This window comes from Camelus bactrianus, chromosome 13 (genome assembly GCF_048773025.1).
Source record: "Camelus bactrianus isolate YW-2024 breed Bactrian camel chromosome 13, ASM4877302v1, whole genome shotgun sequence".
Classification (NCBI taxonomy): domain Eukaryota; kingdom Metazoa; phylum Chordata; class Mammalia; order Artiodactyla; family Camelidae; genus Camelus; species Camelus bactrianus.
Window position 1 is genome coordinate 43,212,673 of NC_133551.1, and position 26,382 is coordinate 43,239,054.

The 26,382-nt window shown below is 40.7% G+C and overlaps 1 protein-coding gene across 2 annotated transcripts in view; it reads left to right on the forward strand.

The window, feature by feature from the left end:
* The window catches only part of FAF1 (Fas associated factor 1), a 376,835-nt gene that overhangs the window by 344,018 nt on the left and 6,435 nt on the right, over positions 1-26,382 (forward strand). The gene's annotated exons all lie outside the window — the stretch shown is intronic.

Consider the following 26,382-nt stretch of genomic DNA (forward strand, 5'->3'; position numbering starts at 1 on the left):
AGCTAAGATTCAAGAAACCCTTAAAATAGTAAAACAATAGGCAAAAATGTACCTAGAAAAATTTTATAGAGACATATGGAGATAAAAAGAGATTCCTGCATTAGGTTTAGAAACCCAGTTGCTCAAGTTTAGGATGGAAAAACCATGCTTTAGTAGAGGTTATAGTAGTTAAATTAAGCTGAATATACATTAATAATGTGTTGTGACTGTCAACAAAAAGCTAGCTGCATTTTTAGAGAGAGAACCCCAACAAGATGATACTCAATTCTGCATGGAGATGAACTACCCCAGAGTAGCCCTTACACTCCATGCTGTAGCCTGAAGAAACGGGAGGTTATCTAGAGCAGGGCTGGTAGGAAGACGAGAAAACTGGAAATCATACCATTTGGGGAACATTTCCTCTAGAGAAGGAAAGGCCATGGGAGATGCGATTGTTGTCTTCAGCTTCTTGGAAGCCTGCCATGAAAAACAGGGATCTGACACTGTGAGGCTCTAGCAATACACTGGGACCAATAAGTTGAAAATTACAGGAGGCAGAGTTGGCCCAATGTAAGAAAACCACTTTCTGAGATAGAAATATTTTGTGTTGTGATGTAATGATTTTCTCATTTTGGGAGATAACCAAGCATTACTGAATTATCCCTTTTCAGCAATAATCGATATATATGGAGAATGAGTCATTCCTGATGTTCCTACTTTATATGAAATGGGGCGTGGACTAGCTTATCTCTGAGATACATAGTAAATCTTAGTATTCTGTGATTTCATTGTGACCTGGTAATATGAGGTTTAATAACTGAGACTTCATCTAATACACCAAAATCAAAAATTTGGTTAAGGTTCATCTTAATCCCTCACATTAACTGTCGGATTTGCAGGATAGAGACAGAACCCAGAGGTATATGTTTAGCTCTGCCACTCAGCCACAAACCCCCTAAGTGCGATGAAAATCCTACCACTATGTCTAAGCCAAGGAGACTAGAGTGGGCCCCGAGTGCTGGACACTGTCCCCTCTCTCAGGGCCCTCACCTACTGCTCCAAGCTGTTCCTCTTTATTCATGCATAAGATGCACAGGGCAACACACACATGCACATGTTCTGTGGACCACAAGGCCAAGTAAGAAACTACCTTAAATTCTGATGCTGAAGTTGAACTCTCAATGTGTGAACATTTAGAAAAGAGGCACTATCAAGGGGTTTAAGATCAGGCTGGTTTCCAGCCCATGCCAGACCATGAATATCCTACCTTGGAGAACTTATAAAACTTAGTCCCTCCCAGCACTTGGTTTTAAGTCACTCCCCTTCTGGACCTCATCTGTGAAATGAAAGTACTGGAAGAAATGGAGTCTAAGGGCCTTCCTGGCTTTTAAAATTAATCTTCCTTTCAAATTAATTTTTTAAACTTGATATTGGGAATGGTGTGGGAGGAATAATCTCTTTGAAGGAGCTAGGTTTTATGATCAGTATTAACAACCTCTTTCTGTAGGGTAAAAATGTGGACTGTGGAAAGCTGCTGTTAAAAACACTCAGGGGAACTGTGAAGTGAAACGCAGAGGGTTCTTCAGCTTGTGACCTGCCTGCCTTGAGCTCTACTGACGACGCCTTTTCTGTGCAGACTGTGTTAGGTGTCAGTATGTATTAGCCCTAAATGGAGGGTCAGTCACTTAGTTTGAGAGAAAATTTACTCTTGATTTAGATCTCAATCACTCACCCTTTGTTTTATTCTGCCAAAGAACACTACTCAATCTGGTTAACAGTCTTTTCTCCCCATGTCCCTTTCACACTTACCTCATTTGTACCTCCATCCTATCCCAAGGCCAGTTTAGACCAAGTTTGGCCCAATTCCCCAAAGAAAATATCTAATCAGAAAGGTTTACTCCTATTGGAAAAATCAAAAGCTTCCCAGTTTCCATCACAGATCTGTTTTATGGTCCTTGGTCAACCTGAAATTATCCACCTCAGAATGATTATTCCAAAACCATATTCTAATCATTCCTTTTCTTGTTTGAAAACTCTTTGGTAGCTTCCTACTGCCCTAGGATAAGTACAGACCCTTAAAATGGTCTAAAAACTCATCACAATCTGGTCCATATCTACCTTTCCCAGCTTAAATCCTGCCTCTCATTACTTACTTTCATCACCAGGAGATAGGATGCTGCTGACTTTTCACTAAAGACACAAGAGACTCTCATGTCTCTGTGCTTTTGTGTACCTTGTTCTCTCTTCCTTGAATATTCACCCTGCCCACTTTTTCAGATCTTTTTGAACTCATCTTTTAATGCCCAGCTCAAGTGTCATCCCCTCTGGGAAGCCCTCCCCTTCTGCCAAGCTCCTCACCTACGTACCCATTGCAGTTTGTACATTCCTCTCCCATAGGTCTTGTCCTATTATTCTGTCAGTATTTGAGACTGTTCATATCATGTTCATCTCTATCTTCCCTGAAGTTCCCAGCATGCTGCCTCACACGTACGCATTCAAGTTACTGTTGTCAAACATTAATGACCTCAGGTCTGACCTAAATCCCTGATTCCAAGTGAACTAGAGAGGCTGTTTCAAATGAGAACAGATGCCCTAGGCCCACCCAGATTCCAGACCCAGACCTAAACCCAGAAAAGCCCACCCAGGACTCATTAGACCTCCTAGAGCTAGGGGTGGGGTGAGAGTTAATGGCCCTTCATCCTTCTCTGAATGCTCTTTCAAGTCGAATGACTAGTGTTTTTGCAAGGCTATTCTGTAACAGCCATCTGTGTCTGCAAGGATTAAGATCTAATTTGTAAAAGTCATCTTAAATTACAACCAAACTAAAGACTGTTAAAAAGCACATCTTAAGACCTTGCCTTTTTAATAACAAATAACATAAGACTTAACTCTAGGAGTCTTACTGTGTCTTCAGCCTTTTCTCCACAAAGCAGAGACTAGTTTCTCACCAGAGGACCTGTTAAACTTTCTTCTGCACCCCCACCCCCCAATCAAAACAATACTTCATGTTAAGATTTCCCAGCTGTCCAACTATTTACTAAATGTCTGCTGGGTATACCACTGAACTGAGCACTGTGGGACAACCAAAATAGCAGCAGATACAGGCCTTCCTGGGAGAAGCTGACTGTCAAGATGCTGAGAACATTGAGTTGTTTGTTTTGTTATGTTGTTGTTCCATTTTGCTAATAACAGTTACCAAGAGAAGAAATAGTTTTTACTTCCTGAGCTGTGATCACTAAGCCCTACCTTGTGGGTATGTTAGAGCCATGTGAACATCACTGGCCCATTTGCCTCCCTTTTGGGCATTGCCCTGGTAGTGAGGTAGTTGAGTCTAAATGCTGAAAAATGACACTGACCCCTACTACTACTCACCCTGCCTTGGAGTCAGAGTAAGGGGCCCCTGCCAGTTCCCTTCCTCCACTACCCCCATTGCCCTCTGGACCTACAGCTGTCTGGCACCACTTGATATGAAGTTGTCTGTATCCCCAACCTTCCTCTTCCCTTTTCTCTCCTCCTCCCACTCCCACCCCTCCCTCTTCTTTCCAATTCTGTTTTACACTTTTTATCCTCTCCCCCTTCTTTCACTCTTCCCTCCTTTTTTAAATTTAATCCTACAACTCTTCCCCTTTTTACCTCCTTTGTTTGCCTTCTTTTCCCTTCTCCTATCCACCTCACTCAGAGAAACTCTACCTGCAACTGGAAAGGGAGGTCTTTGCTGTTTATCAGATGACTGCAGAGTACTGGGAAACAAGGATGGGGATGGCAGGTGAGCTTCAGGACTGGTGGCCTGTGTGCCTTGTCACTTGTGCTGTAATCAAATAGCCCCATTCTTGCCCCGAGAACACTTCTTCCTCCAGATCTGTAGATGTGAACCCCCAAAACTTGTCTAAGCATGCATGCAGAAATAACAGTATCAGAATTTTATGTTCTAGAACAGAGAGGAACAGGAGAATGAGTATAAACAAACTCTCAGCAGCGTTCTTTACAAAGTAGGCCTTCAGTAAAGGTATGTTTACGTGAACAGGGAGGAAAGCCTTACAAATTTAGGGTATAGGGATTTCTTCCTGTGTCACTCATCCACCTTCATTACACTAAGCACCAAGCTGAGCACTAAGCTCAGCACCAGGAACACAGTGTTGAAAAACAATAACATAGTTCTTACCCTTGTAGAACTTAGCCTGTATCGAGAAGCTACTACTGGATGACATCTGACTTCATTGATAATACAAGGATATCCTATTTGCCAACATAAGGAAATAGGAGTGGTTTAATTTGCATTTCATTCTTGTATTCGTTCTTTCATAGAGTAAAACATTTAGTGAGCAACCATTCAGCCAGACTTTCTACCAAATGCTAATGATACAGAAATAAGAGAAATTGTTGCTGACTTTGGAAAGTTCATATTCTAGTGAAAACACACGTGCAAAGCAAGTTGCGTTACAAATTGTACCCACAGTTGGAAGGACAGATAATTTCAGCCTGCAGTTAGAGGCATTACAAAGGAAATGAATTTGACCTGAGCCTTGCACAGAAAGATGTTGGGTTAGTGGTAACAGAATAACTTATTTAAAAGTAAAAGTTTTAATGGTAGTTAGACCTGTAACCAAATCCCACCCCATCGCATACATTTTATATGATATTGGGCAACTTACTTGGCCCTGCTGAACTTTTATTTCTTCACCTTTGAAAGAGAAAAATATCTAGCTCAGAGAGTTGTGGTGAGTGTAAGCTACTGTGTCCCTACCATGTAATAAACAGTCTGCTATAATTATTCTAAGTGGAGAGAGGCAGAAGAGGTAGGAAAGGCTTACAGCTGAAGAAAGCATGGTAGCAACGAATTCTTCCTCCAGAGCAGTATTTGCATTTAAAATAGCCACATGCTGTAAACCAGACAAAAGAATGTATCATTGGAATCATAATATCTCAATCATAATATATCTGTCAAGGCCCAATGCTCTCATTTTACAGGTGGTAGAATCAAAGCATGATAAAATTATGCACTTTCCTTAAGTCACGTGGTCAATTATAATAACAGAGCTGACACTAAACCCATTTTCTTACCGCCATTGCTTTTTAAGATCATTGGCTCCTTTTAAAAAATCTGTTGATAGATTATAGAGCTCGACTTTAAAATTAGAGCCAAAGGACGAAAGAACTAAAAAAAATCAACATTAGAGACCACCTAGTAAATGCAATAAATTGCAACTGTAAGCACGAGTATTTTAATATTTTCTGTACTTCACTGATTTTCATATGTTAATACATTTAATACTGCAGTGGGATTGATTTTCAATTTGTGTTAGACTGAGTTTGATTTAAAAGCAAAAAACAAAACCAGAAGGAAAAACTTGAATGCCATTGAACGACCTATGTCTTAAAAGCTTTGTTTTCAAGATAAAGCAAGTTGAAGCATCTAATCAATGAAATACATGTTAAATACTGCTGAGCTTGTTCCATTCCCCTCAGATAGTTTACATCACTATATCTAATTATTTGAGATTTTCCAGTATCCCTAAATGATCAAGATTCAGAGAATAAGAACTATGATTGTGGAGTGGAATGCAGCTAATGTCAAACTGGTCACAGTATCAATTCTGCCTCTAAACTTCCCTCAAATCTGTTCTTTTCTTCCCTTTTCCCCCACACCACTTCCCAAGTCTACATAGCCCAGATTAAATTTGAAGCATCCTAATTTATCTCCCTGACTCCAATCTTGCCTACCCCACTTCCTATCGGTCCTTCCTACTGTCTCTTGTTATTTTTCTAAAATATAGATTTGATGATACCTCATCTCTCTCCTGCTTAAAAGCTTCCAGTGGTTCCAGTGCTCTGCAGGAAGAAGTGCAAACTCCTTATGAAAGCATGCAAAAGCCTTCACAGTCTCACCCCATCTCCTCCCCATCCCTCCCCTCTCAGTTCTTCTCACTCCCTCCAGTACTTTTCTGCCACATGCATCCCACCATCAAGCCGAAACAACTTTCTTAACCAAAAGAAACCAAAAGATCTTACAAGGTGCAAATATATTCACAAAGTTCTCTCTCTCCTCTTGTCAGCTCTGGGAGGTAGCAAGATAGGTCATATTCATGCCATTCAACGTGTGTGTAGGCCTGAAATGAAATGAGGTGAAATGACTTGCTTGAGAGCGTACATTCAGTTAGTGATCACTCAAGACTGTGGTGCAGGCCTCTCAGTTGCTTTATTTTCAAAAGTAACTTTGTAAGGAAACATGCTCCTAGAGAGTTTTGACCATGGGACACTTGAGTTTATAGGTTCAGGTCATTTGGTAAACTGTTTACATAATATTTACAACAAAAGAAACTAAATAGCAGGAGGTTTAAAAGAATAATATAGCTGCTTCTTGAATAGATCTATATATGAAACTCTACTCTGGCATAACAGCAGTCTAATTAAAGGGAAAAAATATACTTTCTGGCAAGGATGGTTTATGTTTCTTCAGGTTATTCATTTTGTTTAAGAAATGTGTCATTTTCTAAATTGTAAGTTTTAATTGTTTTTAAGTAATCAGATGAAGGAGCCTATGCCTTAACAATGCCTTACATGCTGAATCAGTCTATGAAAACTCATAGCTTTTAGGTGCCTCTGCTTTATTGTTGGAATGATTGGGGAGTTGGGAATAGAAGGAAAGCAGTGGTATAGAGGAAGGAACGTTGGACTGGGAATCACAGGGTCATTAGTGCAACCTTGAACAAGATACACCCCCTCTCTAAATCCAAGTTTTCTTCTCTATAAAATAGAAACAATAAATTCTGCTGCTCCCAAGACCATAGTATGGCTCAAATAAGGGATTGTATATAAAAGTGGTTTGTAAACTGAGAAATACTGTCCAAATTGAAAAGTAGTGATGATCATGATGATTTTCCAATAGCCAAAGTTCAGGATAAAAAAATGTTTAATAATTTTTTAACATTTTTTATTGATTTATAATCATTTTACGATGTTATGTCAAATTCCAGTATAGAGCACAATTTTTCAGTTATACATGAACATACATATATTCATTGTCACATTTTTTTCTCTTTGAGTTACCACAAAATCTTGTGTATATTTCCCTGTGCTATACAGTATAATCTTGTTTATCAATTCTACAATTTTGAAATCCTGTCTGTCCCTTCCCACCCTCTGCCCTCTTGGCAACCACAAGTTTGTATTCTATGTCTATGAGTCTGTTTCTGTTTTGTATTTATGTTTTGTTGGGGTTTTTTGTTTGTTTGGTTTTTTTTTAGAGTCCACATATGAGCAATCTCATATGGTATTTTTCTTTCTCTTTCTGGCTTACTTCACTTAGAATGACATTCTCCAGGAGCATCCATGTTGCTGCAAATGGCATTATGTTGTCGGTTTTTATGGCTGAGTAGTAGTCCATTGTATAAATATACCACATCTTTTTTATCCAGTCATCCGTTGATGGACATTTAGGCTGTCTCCATGTCTTGGCTATTGTAAATAGTGCTGCTATGAACATTGGGGTGCAGGTGTCATCCTGAAGTAGGGTTCCTTCTGGATAAATGCCCAGGAGCGGGATTCCTGGGTCATATGGTAAGTCTATTCCTAGTCTTTTGACGAATCTCCATACTGTTCCACAGTGGCTGCACCAAACTGCATTCCCACCAGCAGTGTAGGAGGGTTCCCCTTTCTCCACAGCCTCTCCAGAATTTGTCATTTGTGGATTTTTGAATGACAGCCATTCTGACTGGTGTGAGGTGATACCTCATTGTAGTTTTGATTTGCATTTCTCTGATAATTAGTGATATTGAGCATTTTTTCATGTGCCTATTGATCATTTGTATGTCTTCCTTGGAGAATTGCTAGTTTAGGTCTTTTGCCCATTTTTGGATTGGGTTGTTTGTGTTTTTCTTATAAAGTCGTATGAGCTGCTTATATATTCTGGAGATCAAGCCTTTGTCGGTTTCATTTGCAAAAATTTTCTCCCATTCCGTAGGTTGTCTTTTTGTTTTACTTATGGTTTCCTTTGCTATGCAGAAGCTTGTAAGTTTAATTAGGTCCCATTTGTTTATTCTTGCTTTTATTTCTATTGCTTGGGTAGACTGCCCTAGGAGAACATTTTTGAGATGTATGTCAGATAATGTTTTGCCTATATTTTCTTCTAGGAGGTTTATTGTATCTTGTCTTATGTTTAAGTCTTTGATCCATTTTGAGTTTATTTTTGTGTATGGTGTAAGGGAGTGTTCTAGCTTCATTGATTTACATGCTGCTGTCCAGTTTTCCCAACACCATTTGCTGAAGAGACTGTCTTTATTCCATTGTACATTCTTGTCTCCTTTGTTGAAGATTAGTTGACCAAAAGTTTGTGGGTTCATTTCTGGGCTCTCTATTCTGTTCCATTGGTCCATATTTCTGTTTTTGTACCAGTACCATGCTGTCTTGATGACTGTAGCTCTATAGTATTGTCTGAAGTCTGGGAGAGTTATTCCTCCAGCCTCTTTCTTTCTCTTCAGTAATGCTTTGGCAATTCTAGGTCTTTGATGGTTCCATGTAAATTTTATTATGATTTTTTTCTAGTTCTGTGAAATATGTCCTGGGTAATTGGATAGGGATTGCATTAAATCTGTACATTGCCTTGGGCAGTGTGACCATTTTAACAATATTGCTTCTTCCAATCCGAGCACATGGGATATCTTTCCATTTTTTAGAGTCTTCTTTAATTTCCTTCATCAATGGTTTATAGTTTTCTGTGTATAATTCTTTCACCTCCTTGGTTAGATTTATTCCTAGGTATTTTATTACTTTGGGTGCTATTTTAAAGGGGATTGTTTCTTTACTTTCTTTTTCTGTTGATTCATCATTAGTGTAAAGAAATGCCACTGATTTTTGAACGTTAATCTTGTAACCTGCTACCTTGCTGAATTCTTCAATCAGCTAATGATGTTTATTGAGGCTTATTTTACTAGGCACTACTTGAAGTGTCCTGTATGTATTATCTCATTTAATCCTAAAAACTATTCCAAAGGTCAGTATTCATACTGTATACACTGAGGTGGGTAAACTCAGGCACAAAAGAGGTTAAGTACCTTGCCCAATGTCATAGTAAGTATCAGAACCAGATACAAACCTGACGTGTGACTCTAGATTCTGTCCTCTTAATCCCTGTACCATCGTGCCTCCTGAGCCAAGTAAGGAATAAATTAGTGAGGTAATTTATCATATAGAAAAATACTTTCAATGTGTAAGTGAAGCTCAGTTTTACACATTTGAAAAGATTTCAGCGTCTCTGATTTCTTCATGTTATCCTCACAGTTTGTATTCTAAGTCACAGCCAGAGGTAGGTAAAGTACATACTTAGTTATATTTCACACTCTGGTTATCCAGGCACTGTGCTAAGTGCTCAGGAGTAAGGCACATTCTTGCCTTTGAGAATACCCTGACCTCTCATGTAAATAATCCTCATAGTGCAGTTCATGCAGTGGGTCCTAAGAGTAGTCAGGCAAAAGGGGCAGAAGTCAGAGCTGACCTGGGTGACCAGAAAGGCTTTGTAAAGGAAGTAGCAGGTGAACAAAATCTTTAGATGTATAGAATTTTGAGGGCCTGATAAGGAGAGAACATTCTCCAACAGCTAGGACAACTTGAAGAAAGAAGCTGGAAAGCACCTCTAGACAGTGGAGCGTAGACCAGATTGGTTGATAGACAGAGTTTTTATCATAAAGTTCTGAGAAAAGGCTAAAGGGGGATTGTATAAAACCTAGAATCCAGGCAAGGGAGCTTGGCTTTATTTCATGTAGTTGGTGGAACAAGGGAGTGGCATGGTCATCATGGTTATCTTCAGTGTAAGAATAATTATCCATACGTTACTCCATAATATACAGATTCACTTTGGCTGACACATAATACGTGTTCAGTAAGTGTCGATCCTCTAATCTCTTTCCACCCCCAATATCTAAGTGATCTCATTCAGTCTTGTGGCTTCAAATGTCATATATACAGTTACAACTCCGAAGTCTGTATCTCCAGCCCAAGCTCTCTCCTGAACTACAAACATTTATACATACAACTGCCTACCCAGCATCTCTACTTTATGTCTGGTTGGCATCTCAAATTAGACAATCAAAACTGAACCCCTGATTCCTACCCTCCTCCAAATCTGCTCTTCTCGTAATTGTCCTCATCTCATTAAATGGCAACTTCGTTCTTTTTGTTCAGGCCGGAAACTTGACTCTTTCTCTCATTTTTTCATCCAACTCATAAGCAAATTCTCTTGGTTTTACCTTAAGAATATATCCAGAATCTACTTCTCACTGCCTTCACAACTAAACCCCACTCCAATCTCCTGTAATCTCTTGTCTAGATTATTGTAATGGTGTCCTAACTGGCCGCTCTGCCTCCACCTGCACCCCTTCACCTTTCGATCTCTTTTTCTATTAAAAAAAAAAAAAAGTCATAGCTTTTTTTTTTGTTTTTTTTTTTTAAGGTAGGAGATCATGTCACCTCTCTTTTCAAAACCCAGTAATGGCTCCCCATCTGGTTCTAAGTTTTTGAAAGGCCCTCCCTGATGTGATTTGTGCCGTTTCTCTGACTCCACACAGTCCTTCTCAGTCACCCTGTCATCCTTGCTATTTGTTTTCCCACCTTGGGTCCTTGCACTTGTACTTGCTCCCCTAGATATCCGTATCACTCATGCCCTTTCTTCCTTTACGTCTCTGCTCAAATATTGCCTTTCCGTTGAGGCCCTTTCTGACCAAACTAAATAAAGAAAACAGTCCTCCTTCCCTCTTCTCTGTCCCTACCTCCCTACCCTGCCAGACTGGCAACCCCTGTGCCTCTTACCCTGCTTTCTTTTTCTCCACTGAACTGATCACCATCTGACATAATAGATATTTAGTTGTTTATTGTATACACCCTACTAAAGTCAAAGCTTTTTGAAGGCCAGAACTTTATTTGTTCACTGCTATATACCTGGCACCTGGAAGAGTGCCTGGAACTTACTCAGTGCTCAGTAAGTATCTGTTGAATGAATGAAGCAAACAACCAGCCAGCCTGTGAAGTAATAATAAATGGCTGTCTACCATTTGTGGAGTTCCTGTGGGCAGCTGTGCTGTGCACCAGACAGGTATCATTTAATTGAATCCTTACAACAACCCTGTGGGGTTGGTATTATCCTTACCTTATACTGAAAAAATTAAAGGCACAAAGAACCATATTTCAAACCCAGGTCTAAAATCTATTACACCAGGCAAATATTATTTCCATTTTACAGATACAGAAACTGAAACTGTTTTGACCAAGATAACAAGATCTGGCATTAAATATGAAGGTGCTGATTCTTTTTCTGTTATATCTCACTGGCAGCTTGGAAAGATGAATTGAAATGGCAGAAAACTGAAGACAAAAGAATAGTCAAGGGATATTGTAGTACTTAAAATGAGACTGGTAAAAATGCAGCCAAGCAAGAGAAGATTAGAGAGATGGTTGGTGTGAAGTCTCCAAACGCCTGGACTAAACGTATTGTGATAAATGGTTCCATAGTTTCTTCTGCCCCCTCTGTACTTGGAGTCAGACAGATCTTTGTTCTAATGTTGGCATTTACATCCATTTGCTGAGTTACATTGAGTACATGATTTCTGTTTTCTATATTTCAGCTACTTCTTCTTTCAAGTGAGGATAATGTCATGCATCCTCACAGATACATTATGATAAGACCAAAAGTGATAATGAAAACACTTGGTAAACGGCAGAGGGACATGCCATTTGATTTGGTAATGCTAAATTTCTTTGATCCATCTCCAGCAAGTTACTGCTTTGACCTGTCTCTAGCCTTTAAAAAATAAATTTCTAGACACATTCCTCATTCTTGGTATGAGGCTGACCTGCACTTTGTCACTTGGATTATAACAGATCCTCCCTTGGAAGAAAGTCCACCATGTATTGCAGTCCCCCTAGCGTAGGAAAAATGTGTTCTGAGCACTGGCAATCATGACGAGGGAGACAGCATGATGCTATGATATAGGGAACCAGTTATCAGGTGGACTTTGGATGAGTCACATACCTCTATAAACTGGTTCCTTCACCTGTAAAAAGGCAGATAATAATAACCAACTATGGAGTGGTTGTAAGAATTAAGTGAGGCAATTTGAGAGCAAGGACATGACACATAGTAGGTACTCAGGACATGTGAAGCTTTAAGACATGAAGACCTTGTGCTGGGAGGAATAACACTAATTAGACATGTTGCTGGGCAGGGCGCTATGTGGAGGATGAACCACTCCTCCCTTTCAGTCAAACTCTCCTTGAAGGAATTGTGTTTATCTCCTCATTTCACATCACTGTTTCCATAAAGCAGAATCCTCTTGGTTGAGATTACATAGAAATGTGACTAAACACCGGAGAGTTCTTCAGTGAAATGTGTTAGTATAATTTTCTGCTTAGTTTCAAAATGAATTAGGTCTCAGCCTTCCAGAATTGAGTGGATTGCTGACGTGAAAGTTTTCTTTGACATTTTTATGGCTGATTTGGTGATCTCTTCAGTTTTTACAACCTTTTCCAGCTTTCAGTCAGACAAGGATAATAACAATTATTAATGTGCTACTTTTTGCCAGACACTTTAGAAAGTACTCATTTAATCTTTATATAAACCCTGAAGCATAGTAGCCCCATTTTACAAATAAGATCACTGAGGCTGAGAGACATGAAGGAATAGTCGCAGCATCATGTACATAGTAACTGACATAACTGCGATTTGAACCTTTGGAGCCTGTGCTTTTTATACTAAATGGAAAATTTTTCGTATAATGTCAGAGGGGTCCCTAAGACCACCTCCATGTTTGATGATATTCTAGGAGGACTCATAGGACTGAGCATATAATCATATTCACAGCTGTGATTTGTCACAGCAAAAGAATACAAAGCAAAATCAGCAAAGAGAAAAGGCACATGAGACCAAATCCAGGGAAAACCAGACAGAGCTTCCAAGGGTCCTCTCCTAGTGGAGTCACACAGGATGAGCTTAATTCCCCTAATAGTGATTTGAGACAACACATGTGAAATGTTGCCAAGCAAGGAAGCTCTTTAGGGACTCAATGCCCTGGGGCGTTATTGGGGGCTGATCACATAGGTACCCTCTGCCTGGGTATCAAAATTCCAGAATCCAAGAAGGAAAGAATGTGTTCAATATAAACTAGTTTGTTTGCACAATTTAAGATTAGTTAGCTACTGTTATCAGTTCTGAGAATAGTGGGGTACCCTCCCAAAAGCCAGGTTCCCAGATACCAGCCAAAGGCCGATCTTGTAAGACAACCTTTCAGAGAATAAGTTGGGTCTGCTATGTTAACTTTTCTGCACAGATCACCCCTTTTGCTTTTGACCAAGGCATCTTTACAGAAAAAAATTATGATCAGTAGGAACCTATACACAGGGTAAGAAAAACCTATAGTGTTGATCTATTATTTATGCTTTTTAGGGATCCTGGACTTAGCCAGTTAAAACAAATCCCATTAACCATTAAAGTCTGTCTTAGAAAGCCAGGTGGCTTCCTCCTTAAATGTCTATATTAACCCCTTTTTTCACCTGGCCCAAGGCATTGGTTCAGGTACAGTACAATTCTAGCTAAGTTGAAGCTGACCTGAATGTCATCCAAGGCTGAGGCAGTGTCATGATATCAGGGTACACACAAGAAGTACAACCCCAGAGGGCACCCGTGGTACCCCTGTAAACAAAGTTTACAAGTGTTAGAGCACTAAGCAGGACATAGTATTAGTCATGCCCCACTGTGGTGCCTCCCACCATTGGGTTCTCAGTCAGCAATTTAGTTCAGCCGTTGGTTTCAGAGGGACTGCCTAAGGCAGTCTCAAATTTTTTTGCTTCTTTGTGACACCAGTGCATTCAACTCATGAGTGTAGACAACATCTGGAGGTGTTCTGTTGGAAGTTAAGGAGCTAAGGCCACCCCTTGCTGTCTCGTAGTCACCAGTGCCATGTGTGATTGTAGACTCAGCAGTCAGTTTGAATTCAAAGTACTTGCAGCAGCTTGGGAAGGCAGCATGAGGAGTTTTCCTTCAGGAAGAGCAGAAAGTTTCCATGAACAGTTTTGAAAAGCAAAGATCTTTAATGCGTTTTCCCTTCCCTGCACTTCCCCAGGTGCCAGGGTTTTGATTTGTTTTGTTCTTTTCTCCTTTGTTACAAAATCATTGTGTCCCATTTAGCAATTATAATTTTACTTTTTTGTTTAATTATCCCCCTACTCTCATCCATACCTTTCTTCTGAAAGGTCTATATGTGCAAGAAGGACCAAAGATTTTTATATAAAATCATTTTTATACAACTTAACCAGAAAGACACATCATGTTTAGGAATTGGTCAGTGCAAAATCCTGAATTATGAAAAATTTTTCAAAACAACTTTATATAACCTCCCACCCCTTTTGTCATGTTTATTTATCTAGTGAGCAGACTAGAAAAAGATCAATCCCTTTTTGAGAGCAGCAACATTTAATAATCAAACTGTCTTTCTAAGGTGTGTGCTCCCACAGAAAAGTGAGAGAAATAGAGTCAAGCTATTTATTAGTCCATTGTTGCAAACCAAAACTATTCTGGGAAGTTGAACACAAGTTAATAGCTTGTGAGACATCCCCCAAAGAAAGTTGAGAGTCCTTTCTGTCAGGAGTGGGCAGAGGGATCACATTTCTTGTGATGCGCTGTCCCCCAGCTTGCAGGAAAGCAGTCAGTCTCCATATCAAATATAAGCCAATCAGCAGCTTGATTTTAAATGGTCCCATCAAAAAACAGGTCCTTTCCTGTGGGGATTTATATGTGACCCAGGTGGTACATACAGTAGGGCCAAAAGCAGCCAGGGGAGCCAGTAAGCCAACTGTCCTGGAATTGGATCTATCATTTTAAAATTCCTTAGGTAACTTTTACCTCTCACAACAGACATCAGCTCAGCTACTTTCATACCACAGATAAATGACTCTGTATTCACCTAGACACCAAAGGTTCATCATTCCCTGCCTCTTCATCCTTTCTTCTCCCAGTGTTTGCACCATATTTTATGTGCCTGGTTGGGCTTTTGAATCCCATTTCTGACCCCAGCTGTGGGGAAGGCGGGTCCCAAGACCACTCCAAGGTTTGATGATTCCTTAGCAGAACTCATAGGACTCAGCATATAGTCATACTCCTACTAATGGCTATGATTTATTACAGCAAAAGGATACAAAGCAAAATCAGCAAAGAGAAAAGGCACAGGGGTTGAAGTCCAGGAGAAACCAGGCAGAGCTTCCAAGAGTCCTCTCCCAGTGGAGTCACCTGGGATAAGCTTAATTCCATCAGCAATGATTTGGGGCAACACGTGTAAAATGTTGTCAAGCAAGGAAGCTTATTAGGGACTCAGTGCCCAGGGGTTTCATTGGGGACTGATCACGTAGGTACTCTCTACTTGGTACATACCAAAAATTCAGAATCCCAGAAGAAAAGCAGTTGTTCAGCATAATCCATGTTGTTTGCACAAACAGTTTAAGCACAGTTTACCACAGTTGTCAGTTCTGGAAATGGTACAAACCTTCCTGAAAACCAAGTTCCCAAATGCCAGCCAAGGACCAGCCTTGTAAGCAAGACGTCCAAAGGATAGTTATCAGGCCTGATATGTTAACTCTTCTCTGCACGTACAATTTTATTTTTTAAAAATAGTCACATCTCATTCACTTCTGGGGTTTACTACTGGATATGTAGGTGGAACTCTGTAAACTGGGAAGCTTCTGAACATTTGACTATGCCTCTCCTCGTCACTTGTAACAGAACTTAGTCCCGTAGTGCGGTGTACAGGTAGCCTCAGAAGGATACTAACAGGCACCAGTTCACCTTGTATTTTCAAAGGAGGTTTTCAAGAGAACCTGGGGGAAGCTCATCCCCTGCAGATGGCCATCTTCTAGCTTCTAGGATGCCCACATATCCCCTGTAAACTTGCCCCCAGATTGTAATGGTCTCCTCAGAGCCCCTGCAGCTGTTTTTGAAGCTGTAGCCACTTTGCCTCACCACAGAGAGAGAATACTTTCTTCAAACTGGCTAGTTAAAATAAAGGGGGAGTTGTTGGTATTTGTTTTCCCTTGCTTGTTTTATAAGCAAATATAAATCAACACTGTAAGGATGATTTATTTAACACTACCTCTTTTCAATCACATTTCAGAGGCATTGTAGCCTGAAACAAGAGTGTACACAGGCCTGGAGTCAAATGGACTTGGTTTTGAATTCTCGATCAATGTTTTAGAGAGATTACTTAATCTCTTGGTAAAATGAGAGTAATGATATGTATTTCAAAGGGCTGTTGTGAGCAATAGATTAAAGAATAAACATAGATGTTTAATATACATAGCATTTAACACAGAGTAAGGATCTGATAATGGTCACTGGTATGATGGTAATTGTGATTATTTCTCTGTCCACACTCACTCTCTTCTTCCTCTCCTTATTTTTTCTTTTATGTTTTGGTTTCAAGAAGACAGGGAATCTTTATCCAATATTAACTGTTTAGAAACTACCAGCTTTCCAGGAAGGATGTCAAACAGGGTAGCCTTATATGACTAATAACAAAAGGTTGAGAGGGATGTTCAAGTAGAAATATCTAGCGTTTAATATCTGCATTCTGTTTTACCAAAATAGCAGATTTCTTTCATAGTTGGAAAGTTTCCTAAATTAGTTTGTGGTGTTTTTCCTAGGGTGAGAGACAGGCTTATTTCCTCATGGAAACTTTTCCCTCATTTGTGTCAGGGTCCTCCAGGGCCTGCTCTGTGTAAGCTCATTTAGGGCGGCAGCTATACTGTGTCTTATTTGCCTTTGTGCCCCCAGTTTCTGACAAAGGGCCTGCACAGGCCTACCACAGAGTAGAGGCTCACTAAATTGTGGGTGGATGGAGGATGGATGGATGGCACACACTGTGGAGGAGATGATGATAATTATAACATGATCTTGGTTGGTCTAAAAAGCCAAGTGTGGTAGAGGAGATAAGGCAGGAGCTCACCCTCGCAGGCATAGGGGACAGCCTGTCAAGCTAAGGCACAACATGGAGTACACACAGATTTGGCCAAACAAAAAGGCCTGTGTCAGTGGTGCAGATTGTGGTGAGCAATGTATCTGAAGTTAAGAAATTACAATTTTACTCTGTAGGCTATGGGCAGCTATTGATTTTAGAACTGGGAGTTGCAGTAGTTACACTGTATAAAATTGCCACAAACACTGAATTAGCAAATAATCAGTGCCCCTAGGGGAAATATAGAGTTAAAGTACTATGAGCCTCTGGTCACAAATTTTCATCAACCAATCAATATATAACCTTGTCTTATGTGTATTTTTGTTTAAAGTCACTTTATTTAATACGTAGATGTTGATTAATTAACATTGAACTCATGGCCAACCGTACTCTAACTCATAGCTGAATGAAGCTTATCTGATGCACACATAGTCTCCACAAGGCACGTCACAGCCTTCTTGCACTTGGGAACACTAGATACTGCTTTAGCACTATGCCTGGAGGCCTTTGGAGATTACACACAGTGTATTATGCCTGAAACTTAGGATATGAAGTTGGGCATCAAGGAAAATGAGACAGGAAATGAAAAAATGCTGGAGAGTTTTCTATGCAATATCCAACAAATATTATTTGAGCACACAAGACGTTTGGAGTACAGTGTGAATAGGCTAAACAAAGGTTTTGCTCTCATAAAACGAGTGCTGGTGGAAATTTGAGATAGATGTTAACCCTTGTATTAAAGATGAGGAATTTATGCTTAGTGCTGCCAAATGGCCAACAGAAATTGGGTAGCTAGTAAGTTGCAGAGCAATGGCTCCACCTAGGTCTTTTGATCCCACATTTTTGCCTTTTCTCCACTGTCTCAGCCCTGTTGATTATTGTTATCTGAAAGAATTAGAGTAGGGAGAGCCTGGGAGAGGGAAACCAGACAGGAATATTGAAGTAGACAGACAACAGGCTATGGGAGTCTGAACTAAGATGGCAGCAGTGAGGATGAAGAGGAGGAGCAGAATCAAGAAGAAGAATCATTCAGATTTGGTGATTGTTGCTATGTCAGGGTGGGGAGGGTAGGAAGAAGTTGTCAAAGATGACTTAGCGGTTCCCAGCCTGAATGACTAGAAAGATGGGAGTCACCATGTGCAGAAGTCAAAGAAGACAGATGAAGATGCAGGTTCACTTTGGGATTTGTTGAGTCTGAGATGCCAGGAGAAAGTCTTCGTGGTGCTTTCTAAAGAGGATAAAGAGATTTAAACTGTAAGACTGGCCCAGTACCAGAAAATGTCCCTGGCAGTGACTGGAGCGGATTTGAAGGAGATGAGGGACAGAGGGACAGAGAGACAGTGTAGGGTAGTAGTTAAAAGACTGAGTTCTTCTGGACTCCTAGGCTGAATCTCAACTCTGCATTTCCTAGCTTTTTGATCTTGGGCAAATTACTTAGCCTCTGTGTAGCTCAGTTTACTCATCTATAAGAAAAGGGTGATAAATAGTACCAACTTCACAGGGCTGTTATAAAAATGAAATGAAGTGATACTTATAAAGCGCTAGTGTGTAGTAAATACTCAGTGTACGGAAGCGGTAGTGGTGAAGGTGATGGCAAGAAGTGAAAAGGATCTTGCTAAGCCACAAAGATATTGAGAGAACCAGTGGTATTGTATAAGAAAACTCATCATTGTATGCCCCTGTCCAGATCAAAGGAATTTTTAAGGAGTCTTAAAAATACGTTTGAGGTGATTACAGCCATTTCATGGAAGCTGAGTGGAATTCAGAGCCATAATTAAATCTGCCTTTGCTTCTTTCTAACTCATCTACAAAGTACTTGGAACAGTAGGGGATGATGACATTGAGTAAAGCCATTTATTTTTATGCCTATTGTATACACAATCAAGTATATTGGTTCTCTGAAAGATGGATATCATCCCCATTTTACAGATGAGGACACAGAAGCTTAGAGAGCTTAAATTTCTCAAGGTTGCATAATAAATGTCAATACTAGTATTTGATTCCTAAAACCCAGGTCCTTTCCCTATAAAATGGAGTGACTACTCCTGATTATGTGTGGGTTTGCTGACGTATTTAAACCTTTCCAAAATTACTTACTTTGCCCGAGAACTTAATTTTATAAGGTGTTTATAAAGTACTGTACCATTCGAAATTGCTATATCAGAAATCAAATAAACTTCTGAAGGCTGTACATACAATCCAATCTGACTCCATCCAGCCATAAATAAAAAATCATTAGTTCTTTGCTCAGTATTCCAGGTGCTTCTGCAGACATGCTTTGCTCACTTAAAGTCTGTATAATAACCCCATTGTAAATACAAACAACGGCAAACGTGTATATGCGCAGATTAACCTCTTCTAGACACTCCTTGTAATTTTCAAAGCCAGTGCTGGAGTTCCATAGTGCATCAGCACATGCAGCAGCACGCCACATCCCCCCAGGCCTCACCGCCAGCCGTGCCGGCTCCGGCGCCAGCCGCAGCCCCAGCCCCATCCCCAGCCCCAGCCCACTTCACCCCGACCACACCCTGCTCTTCACCCGCAACCAGGACCTCAGGGCTCCTGGTTTAGTGTCTGTGGCTGAATCCCAAACCTGAAGATTCTTTTGGTATTTCTCAGTTTACTTCACTTTCCTTCCTCTAGTTGTGTGAACAGGCCTTCCTCGTGCAGGCATTTGAGACTGTGAGAACTAGAAAAGACCCTTATTTTATAGATGAGAAAACCAAGATGTAGACAAAGAAAGTGATTTGATCAAGATCTCAAAAAAGCAAACACACCAAAAGCAGAAACGGTTGGCCCAAGTTTATGTAGTCACAAAATGAAGGTAAGATATACATTTTTTTAAAACAAAAAAACAATTATACTCATGAAGTCTAAAGTTATTTGAGATGGTGTCAAATTTATCTGAATGTTCCCTGGTTCAGTGCTTGGCACATACCAAACAACTAATACTGGCTTATTGTATATGAAAGTGTAAGTCAGTAAGATGATTAATTAAATCATAGGAACAGCTGTGCATATTAGAGTGCGACACGGAGGAAAGAGAACTATGGAGATAGTTGACACACTAGGACTGAGTTAGGTGTTTACTTTCCTTGTGCTTCCCTGCTGCCCTCTTCCCTATCATAGCCCTTTACTGTTCTGAATTCCTTGTACATCCTGCCCTAGACTCTACACTCCTCAGAGGCAGATGGTGCCGTGGTCACTGTTACATCCCAGTGCCTGGCACGCTTTCTGACATTTTCGTTCACACTCAGGAAAGAGGATTTGTCTAGTGAATAAATGAAAAGAAATAAAATAGTCCTACTCTTTCATGCATCTACTGTTTTGGTTTGGTTTTTGTGTTTCTCATCTCACTAGGCAGAAACTCATGGCTAAGTTATGGCATCCTCATGGTTGGAGATAGGCAATTATAGTGACATTCACCTTCACTATTCCTGGTTTCATTTTTCTCCCCTCCCTCCGCATCACACTTACACTCTCCTCTCCCCTCCCCCTCCTCCTTTTCTCCCTCTCTCCCCCTGCATAGTCATGGAAGTAGAACTTCAAAGTCTGGGAGGGAAGCATAGAGTCTCTGGAATTCAAGAGCCAGGAGTTACCCATCTGGTTAATTTTTCACATGTTTTTAACAGCCAGTTGTCAGCCTCTCATTTTGACATCTCCAGCAGGACATTCGCAGAAGAATGTGATGTAGTAGGAAGGTCCTGAGCTGCGAGCCAGGCATCCTGGGGCAGAATTTTGACTCTTTCAGCCATTTGTTGTTTGATTTCAAGGAAGGTACATACTTCTCTGGGTCCTATTTTCCTCATCTGAAATATGAAGAGATTAAACTAAGTGCTTTCTTAGTCTTCTGTCAGCTCTGATGCCATGCAGTTCTATGATTAAATGATCTGGTTAAGATATAATACCTGCCCCATTGACAACTCTCTTCTGAAAACTAGAACAAAACCATTGGCTTCCCAGTCCGACTGGCTTTATTTAAAGTCATCTTCTCCCACTCCTTTTATATGAGAATGTCTCTGTCCCAGGCAGTTTATGGGGACTTAAGCTTTTATTTACTGTACCTGGCAGCTCCTGTAAGCTGGGGCTTTGACAATATTTCACATTTATTTATCTGAGCCAGAGCTTAGGATCAGGTGGCAGCTAGTCACTTAAGGTTATTCAGATGCATTGAAAATGTTGCTTAATAATTCAGAACCAGTTTTCTCTGTTTAGACTATTAAGATTTTTTAAATCCTTCTAATTAGCCAATTCCAACAGCAGTTTAGATAGACAGGGAAAAATCTGTCCCTTCTAAAAGGGCAAATGATGCAAACTTATTTTCAGTCCCTATGTCTGTGCAGCAGGACTGACTGTGGCAGGAGCCAGAGAGAGTCCAGAGCCAACAGACTTGCTAGGATGACCTGCTGATGGTACCACTGCCAGGCTCTGCATGCTATAGGATTGAAACTATGGGAGAGAGTTCTGAGGATATGGCTTCTTTTGACTTTGGGTTAGTGGAGGCTCCAAGGAGGAGTGGGGAGCCTCCGTTCATTCACTCAGTGGGTCAGTCTTTCAGCAAACATTTATTTGAATTCATATTGTTTCTGGCAGTACACTAGGCCCTGGGGATAGATAGGCAGTAAGACCCCATTATATGCCCTCAGAATTCAACCTAACTAGAGAGACTCATAGACAATTGCAAAATAACGTGAGAAACAGATCAGACAGATAACTCCATGTGAAACTGTAGCTGATGCTTTGACTGAGGTCCTCCAGAAATGGGTTGCCTTGCCTGGTCAAAGTATAGGAGTACAATTTAGCAAAGGACAAGGTTGGCATTGCCTATGCCTACTTCCCAGTTTAAACACTGACGTTGAGTCTGCCAGCTGACATTGCAGCCACCTTGTCTGAGAAGCCTAAGGTGAAGCAAAGATATTAGTTAAGCAAGTATGGATTGGCCACATGCAGGGCAGTGGAATAGTAATATGATGAAGAGACCACAGTGGATATTTATGGCCCCTGTGTCCCAGAAGCCATGGTCCGGTGAATAGGAGAAGATGCCACTTGAGAAAGAGATTAGTTTAGGCCCTGTCACTTAGGCCTGGTTGGGAGAAGTAGCAGTCGGCTGAACCTCGAAGGATGTGTAAGTTTTCAACAGGTGGAACTGGAGAGAAAGAACGTTCCAGTAGAGGAAACAACATAAGCAAAAGTTCAAGAAAGCGAAGACATAATTGGGAAATAGCAAATTGTAATCTGCTAGAACATAATGTCTGTGAGGGGATAGTATTTAGAGATCAAAATAGTAAAGAATGTTGGGGCCAAGCCACTACCACCCTGTCAAAAAGCTTAGGCCTAGATTTTACTTATTTAGTGTATTTTTTTCAAGAGAAAATAGAATAAACATCTATTTTCACCACTTACTCCTAAAATGTTGTTTTAAAAGTTTTGCTCTGTATTTTTCGATGTTCCATGATGTACATTGTCTTGTTTGGTCATTTATTCAACAAGCATTTATTGAGAGCATATAATGCACCAGGCTCTTTGCTGGATGCTGGGATATAGAAACAGATACCAGTCCTGTCTTTTAAGTTCCTCAGTCTTATCCAGAAGACATTTGGGTAAAGTACAGTTGAAGACAAGCAATGATGATGCTCATAGCAGGCCAGTATCAATGCATCAGGTGTCAGCATCCTTGTTTATTAAACAGGGAAACTTTGGAGGAGGAAGAGTGACTTGTTCAAGATCACACAGGTGGTCAGGAGCAGTATGCTGGGGTTAGAGCCGGGTTTGCAGTCACCCAGAGGGTGTTTGTTCCCTCCTCTCCTCTACTCTGAGGCCAGACCCTCTGTGGACGTTGGGGCTGAACGTGAAGAAACGTCTGGCCGGGTAGAGCACGTATCTCCAGCCACCTTCAAGTGCCACTTCTTAGCACCTTGTCTCCTGTGTTCTTTTGTTTCTCAGCATGATACTTTTCCTTAAATCCAGGAGAGAGTCTGGGAGTTTCTGGCATAAGTGTGGTATTGTACAGGCACCCACTGGACCAGCCTTCAAAGAAAACACCTGTGCTGTTCATGATTCTTGCCTTCCAGTTTCATTAGCTTTAGGCAGATGAAATGTAATATCAAAATAGCTCAGAGAGAGCCTTGGTAACATTTAAGATATTGAACGTGCTGCATCTGGTAACTAGAAAATTTAATGATCTCCTGCTGTTTTGGTAATTGGATAAGTAAATACATCAGAATAAATCACACCAGCAAGTCTTTTGTATGTCGTTAGGGACTCAGCTCTTTTAACTCCTGTTCAAAGCTCCAGCTCTTGAGCAGTGTTTGCGTGCAGAGTTACGCAGACACCGGCTCATATGGCCCTGCTTGAGTATTAGAATGCATTCAGAATATTCGCTTTCTCCTTAGCCACTCTGCCTGAAGAGCGCCTCTAGTATGCCATTCCAGATTTCTCTGAAACCAGGGAGAAAAGGGGTTTTTTTTGTTTTGTTGTTGTTGTTGTTGTTGTTTTCAGAAGCTTAAACTAAACCTAGTAAGACATTTGAGCCCTTCACAGTCTATCTCCAAACTGTCTTTCTGGCCCTGTCTTCCACTGTAGGCAGGCTGTGAGCCTTGCCAGAAACACCACCCATTTACAAATTGGGAAAATGAGGCCAAAGCAGAGGAGGACTATCCTGGTGTAGTAAGGAATCGTGTAAGAATTTTAAGTAGGAGTGAGAGAAGGTCCAATATTTTGTTCAACTCTCTTGACTGGCAGGAGAGACTCTGAGAGAAATAGTCTAATAGAGCTTATTAGGTGTTGGATGGTGTTGTCATGAGCTCACAGATGAGAAATGTGGGTCTTTGGGAGGTTAAATGATTTGCTCAAGAGCATTCATACAGAACCAAGACTCAAAACCCACCAGAACTTTTTCTTACTGCTTCTCTAATGAGCACTTAATCTACGTCTACTGGTGAAACTCTGGGGCAAACAATTATCAGGGTTTCTCAGAGGGTTTTTAAGCTGAAGTAGCAGGTCTGAATCTAACCAGTTAACAGGTTTCTCTCCTTTCTTTTGTCTCTTAGCACCCTGTTCCAAACACAGTGGTTAGTGTTGTGGATCAGTCTTTTATCAGAGGCATCCTAGGAGCCTTTTATACAAGAGCCTGGCTGCCTTCCATGATATCAGTCTCTGAAAGTGAGACATGTCCACTAGATCAGTGCTTCCCAGCTTTTTTCAAATCATCACACACATTGAAAATATTTGTGTGCCTCATTGGGATTATCATACCAGGTTGCTCATGCTCAAAGGCAACCCAGTGATAATGATTCTGGCCGCCTTAAGGGATGAGACTGGTATCTTGATACACCTGTAACCTGGCACACCACTGGGGCTGATCCACACTAGATTTCTCTTGCCACACTCCAGAATCCTCATTCATGAATTTGCCTGCACCCTGTTTATTAAGCTTTCAGAAACAGCTCACAAACCACTCTGTGAAGCAGTACTTCCTTTTAGTTATTTGAAATTGTGTCTTCCAGAGCCCAAAAAGGACTGGACTAATCTTAGGCTTCACAGGATGAGGAGACATGCCTGTTCTCATTCTTTTTATGCTTTTTATATTCTTTTTTATGCTCTTTATTCTTTTCGTGCTTTTTATGTTCATTCTGCAGACTTGAATTTTCTTGTGTTTCTAGACTAAGGAGGCTTTCCCCTCCCGCCCTACCCTGGCCCTCCTGATGGAAGCCCCTCTACTCCCTCTGGGCCTTCACCCCTAACATTGTTTAATGGTATAGTGAGCAAAGCCACCATTAAGGATACCAATGCAAGGATGGTTTGATGCTTAGGGTCTCCCTGACAATGTGCCAAGATTGAGGCCATTGTGACATTAGTAACACTTGAGAATTGGTATCCTCATTAAGCAGCCCGTCTAAAGGCACAGGCTGGGAATGAAGAATCCAGATTCGGTCCCAGATCGGCCATGAATGCTGAGTAACCTTGGGTAAGTTCTTTCCACTCACTGGGCTTTTCTTTCCCCATCTGCTTACAGAGATGACCTCTAAAAACAATCACTAGGTCTATGATAATTGAAGAGCTAGATGAATGAAATTCGCCTGAGGTAGTAATATACTCTATTATGGGGAGATACATGCTTCAGTTACTTGAAGGGAAAAGTCCTTCCAAGCAAGAGACTTAGAGTAAATAGTCCAGTATGTGACTACAATACTGAAATTGTCTAGTGTGGTAGTTAAGAAAACAGACTTTGGAGCCAGATCTAGTTTGAAATCCTTGCTGTCACTTCCCACCTGTGCAATCTTGAGCAAGTTATATAATCTCGGTGAACTTCTATTCCTCGTTTTTTAAGTGGAGGTGATGGTACCTCCCTCATAGGATTGTATAGCACTTGCAGGGTATTAGGAACAGTTAGCACTTAGGAAGCTCCCAATAAATGTTAACTGTTGTTATCATTATTATAACATGTTAAAGAACAGATGGGGCAGCCTACCAGATACAGTTTTCTTCCCTTTGTCACCTTAGTTTTCTCTCCCTTTAAATTTTCTTTCATTCTCCATTCTTTCTACCAAAAAAAAAGTCGGGGAAAGAAAATGTCCTGTGCTTTGCAGCTGCAGAAGCCCACCCAGCCTCCCTCTCTAGCACCCCAGTTGTTCTACCAAAGTTTAATAATGGAAAGAAGAGCATCTGTCACTGTTTCCTGGAAACCCGTGCCCCAGTGCCACTTCTTTCCTGTGATCCAATGAGACGGATGATCCAGAAACTGCAGTATTAATAAGTAATGGAGTAGTCCCATAATGGGACCCTTCCAGGTTGTAAGTTCTTCAGGGGGTTGCATTACCACCTGCAGCAAATGTAGAGAAGTTGCTAGGAGCTACAGCTGGCATTGTTGTAGACGATGATGATGATAATGTTGATTATCAATCCCTTATGTTGCAAAAGACTTCGCAGTTACCAAAGCTTTTCACACCTGATCAGCACCTGACCAGCAGATCAGCTCTTAAGTTCTCCCTCTGATATTTTGCAGGTGTAACTGCTCTCTTTAGGGATTCCCAGCTCTTCAAAAAGTGTTTAAAGAAAACGGACAATTAGCTATTAGGACCAAGTTGACAGTAACAAAAAATATCCTGTGTTCCTGTGGAAACAACAGAGCCTGTGCCACAACAGGAACATGGGCCAGGACAGTTGCAGGATGCCTGCTTTCCTTCTGTCCCAGGGAAAGCCAGTTAGTCGTATTAACTGTCCCCTGTTTAGAAGTCGGATCAGAGGTGAAGAAGCAATGGAGGACAATTGGATACAGGCTGGAAGCTCACAAACCTGGGTGCAAATTCTGGCCTTATCTTTCCTACCTATTAATCTAAATGAGAATAAATAGGAGTACTTATCTCTTAGGACAGTTGTGACCATTTAATTAGATAATATATAGAACAACTGGTATAGT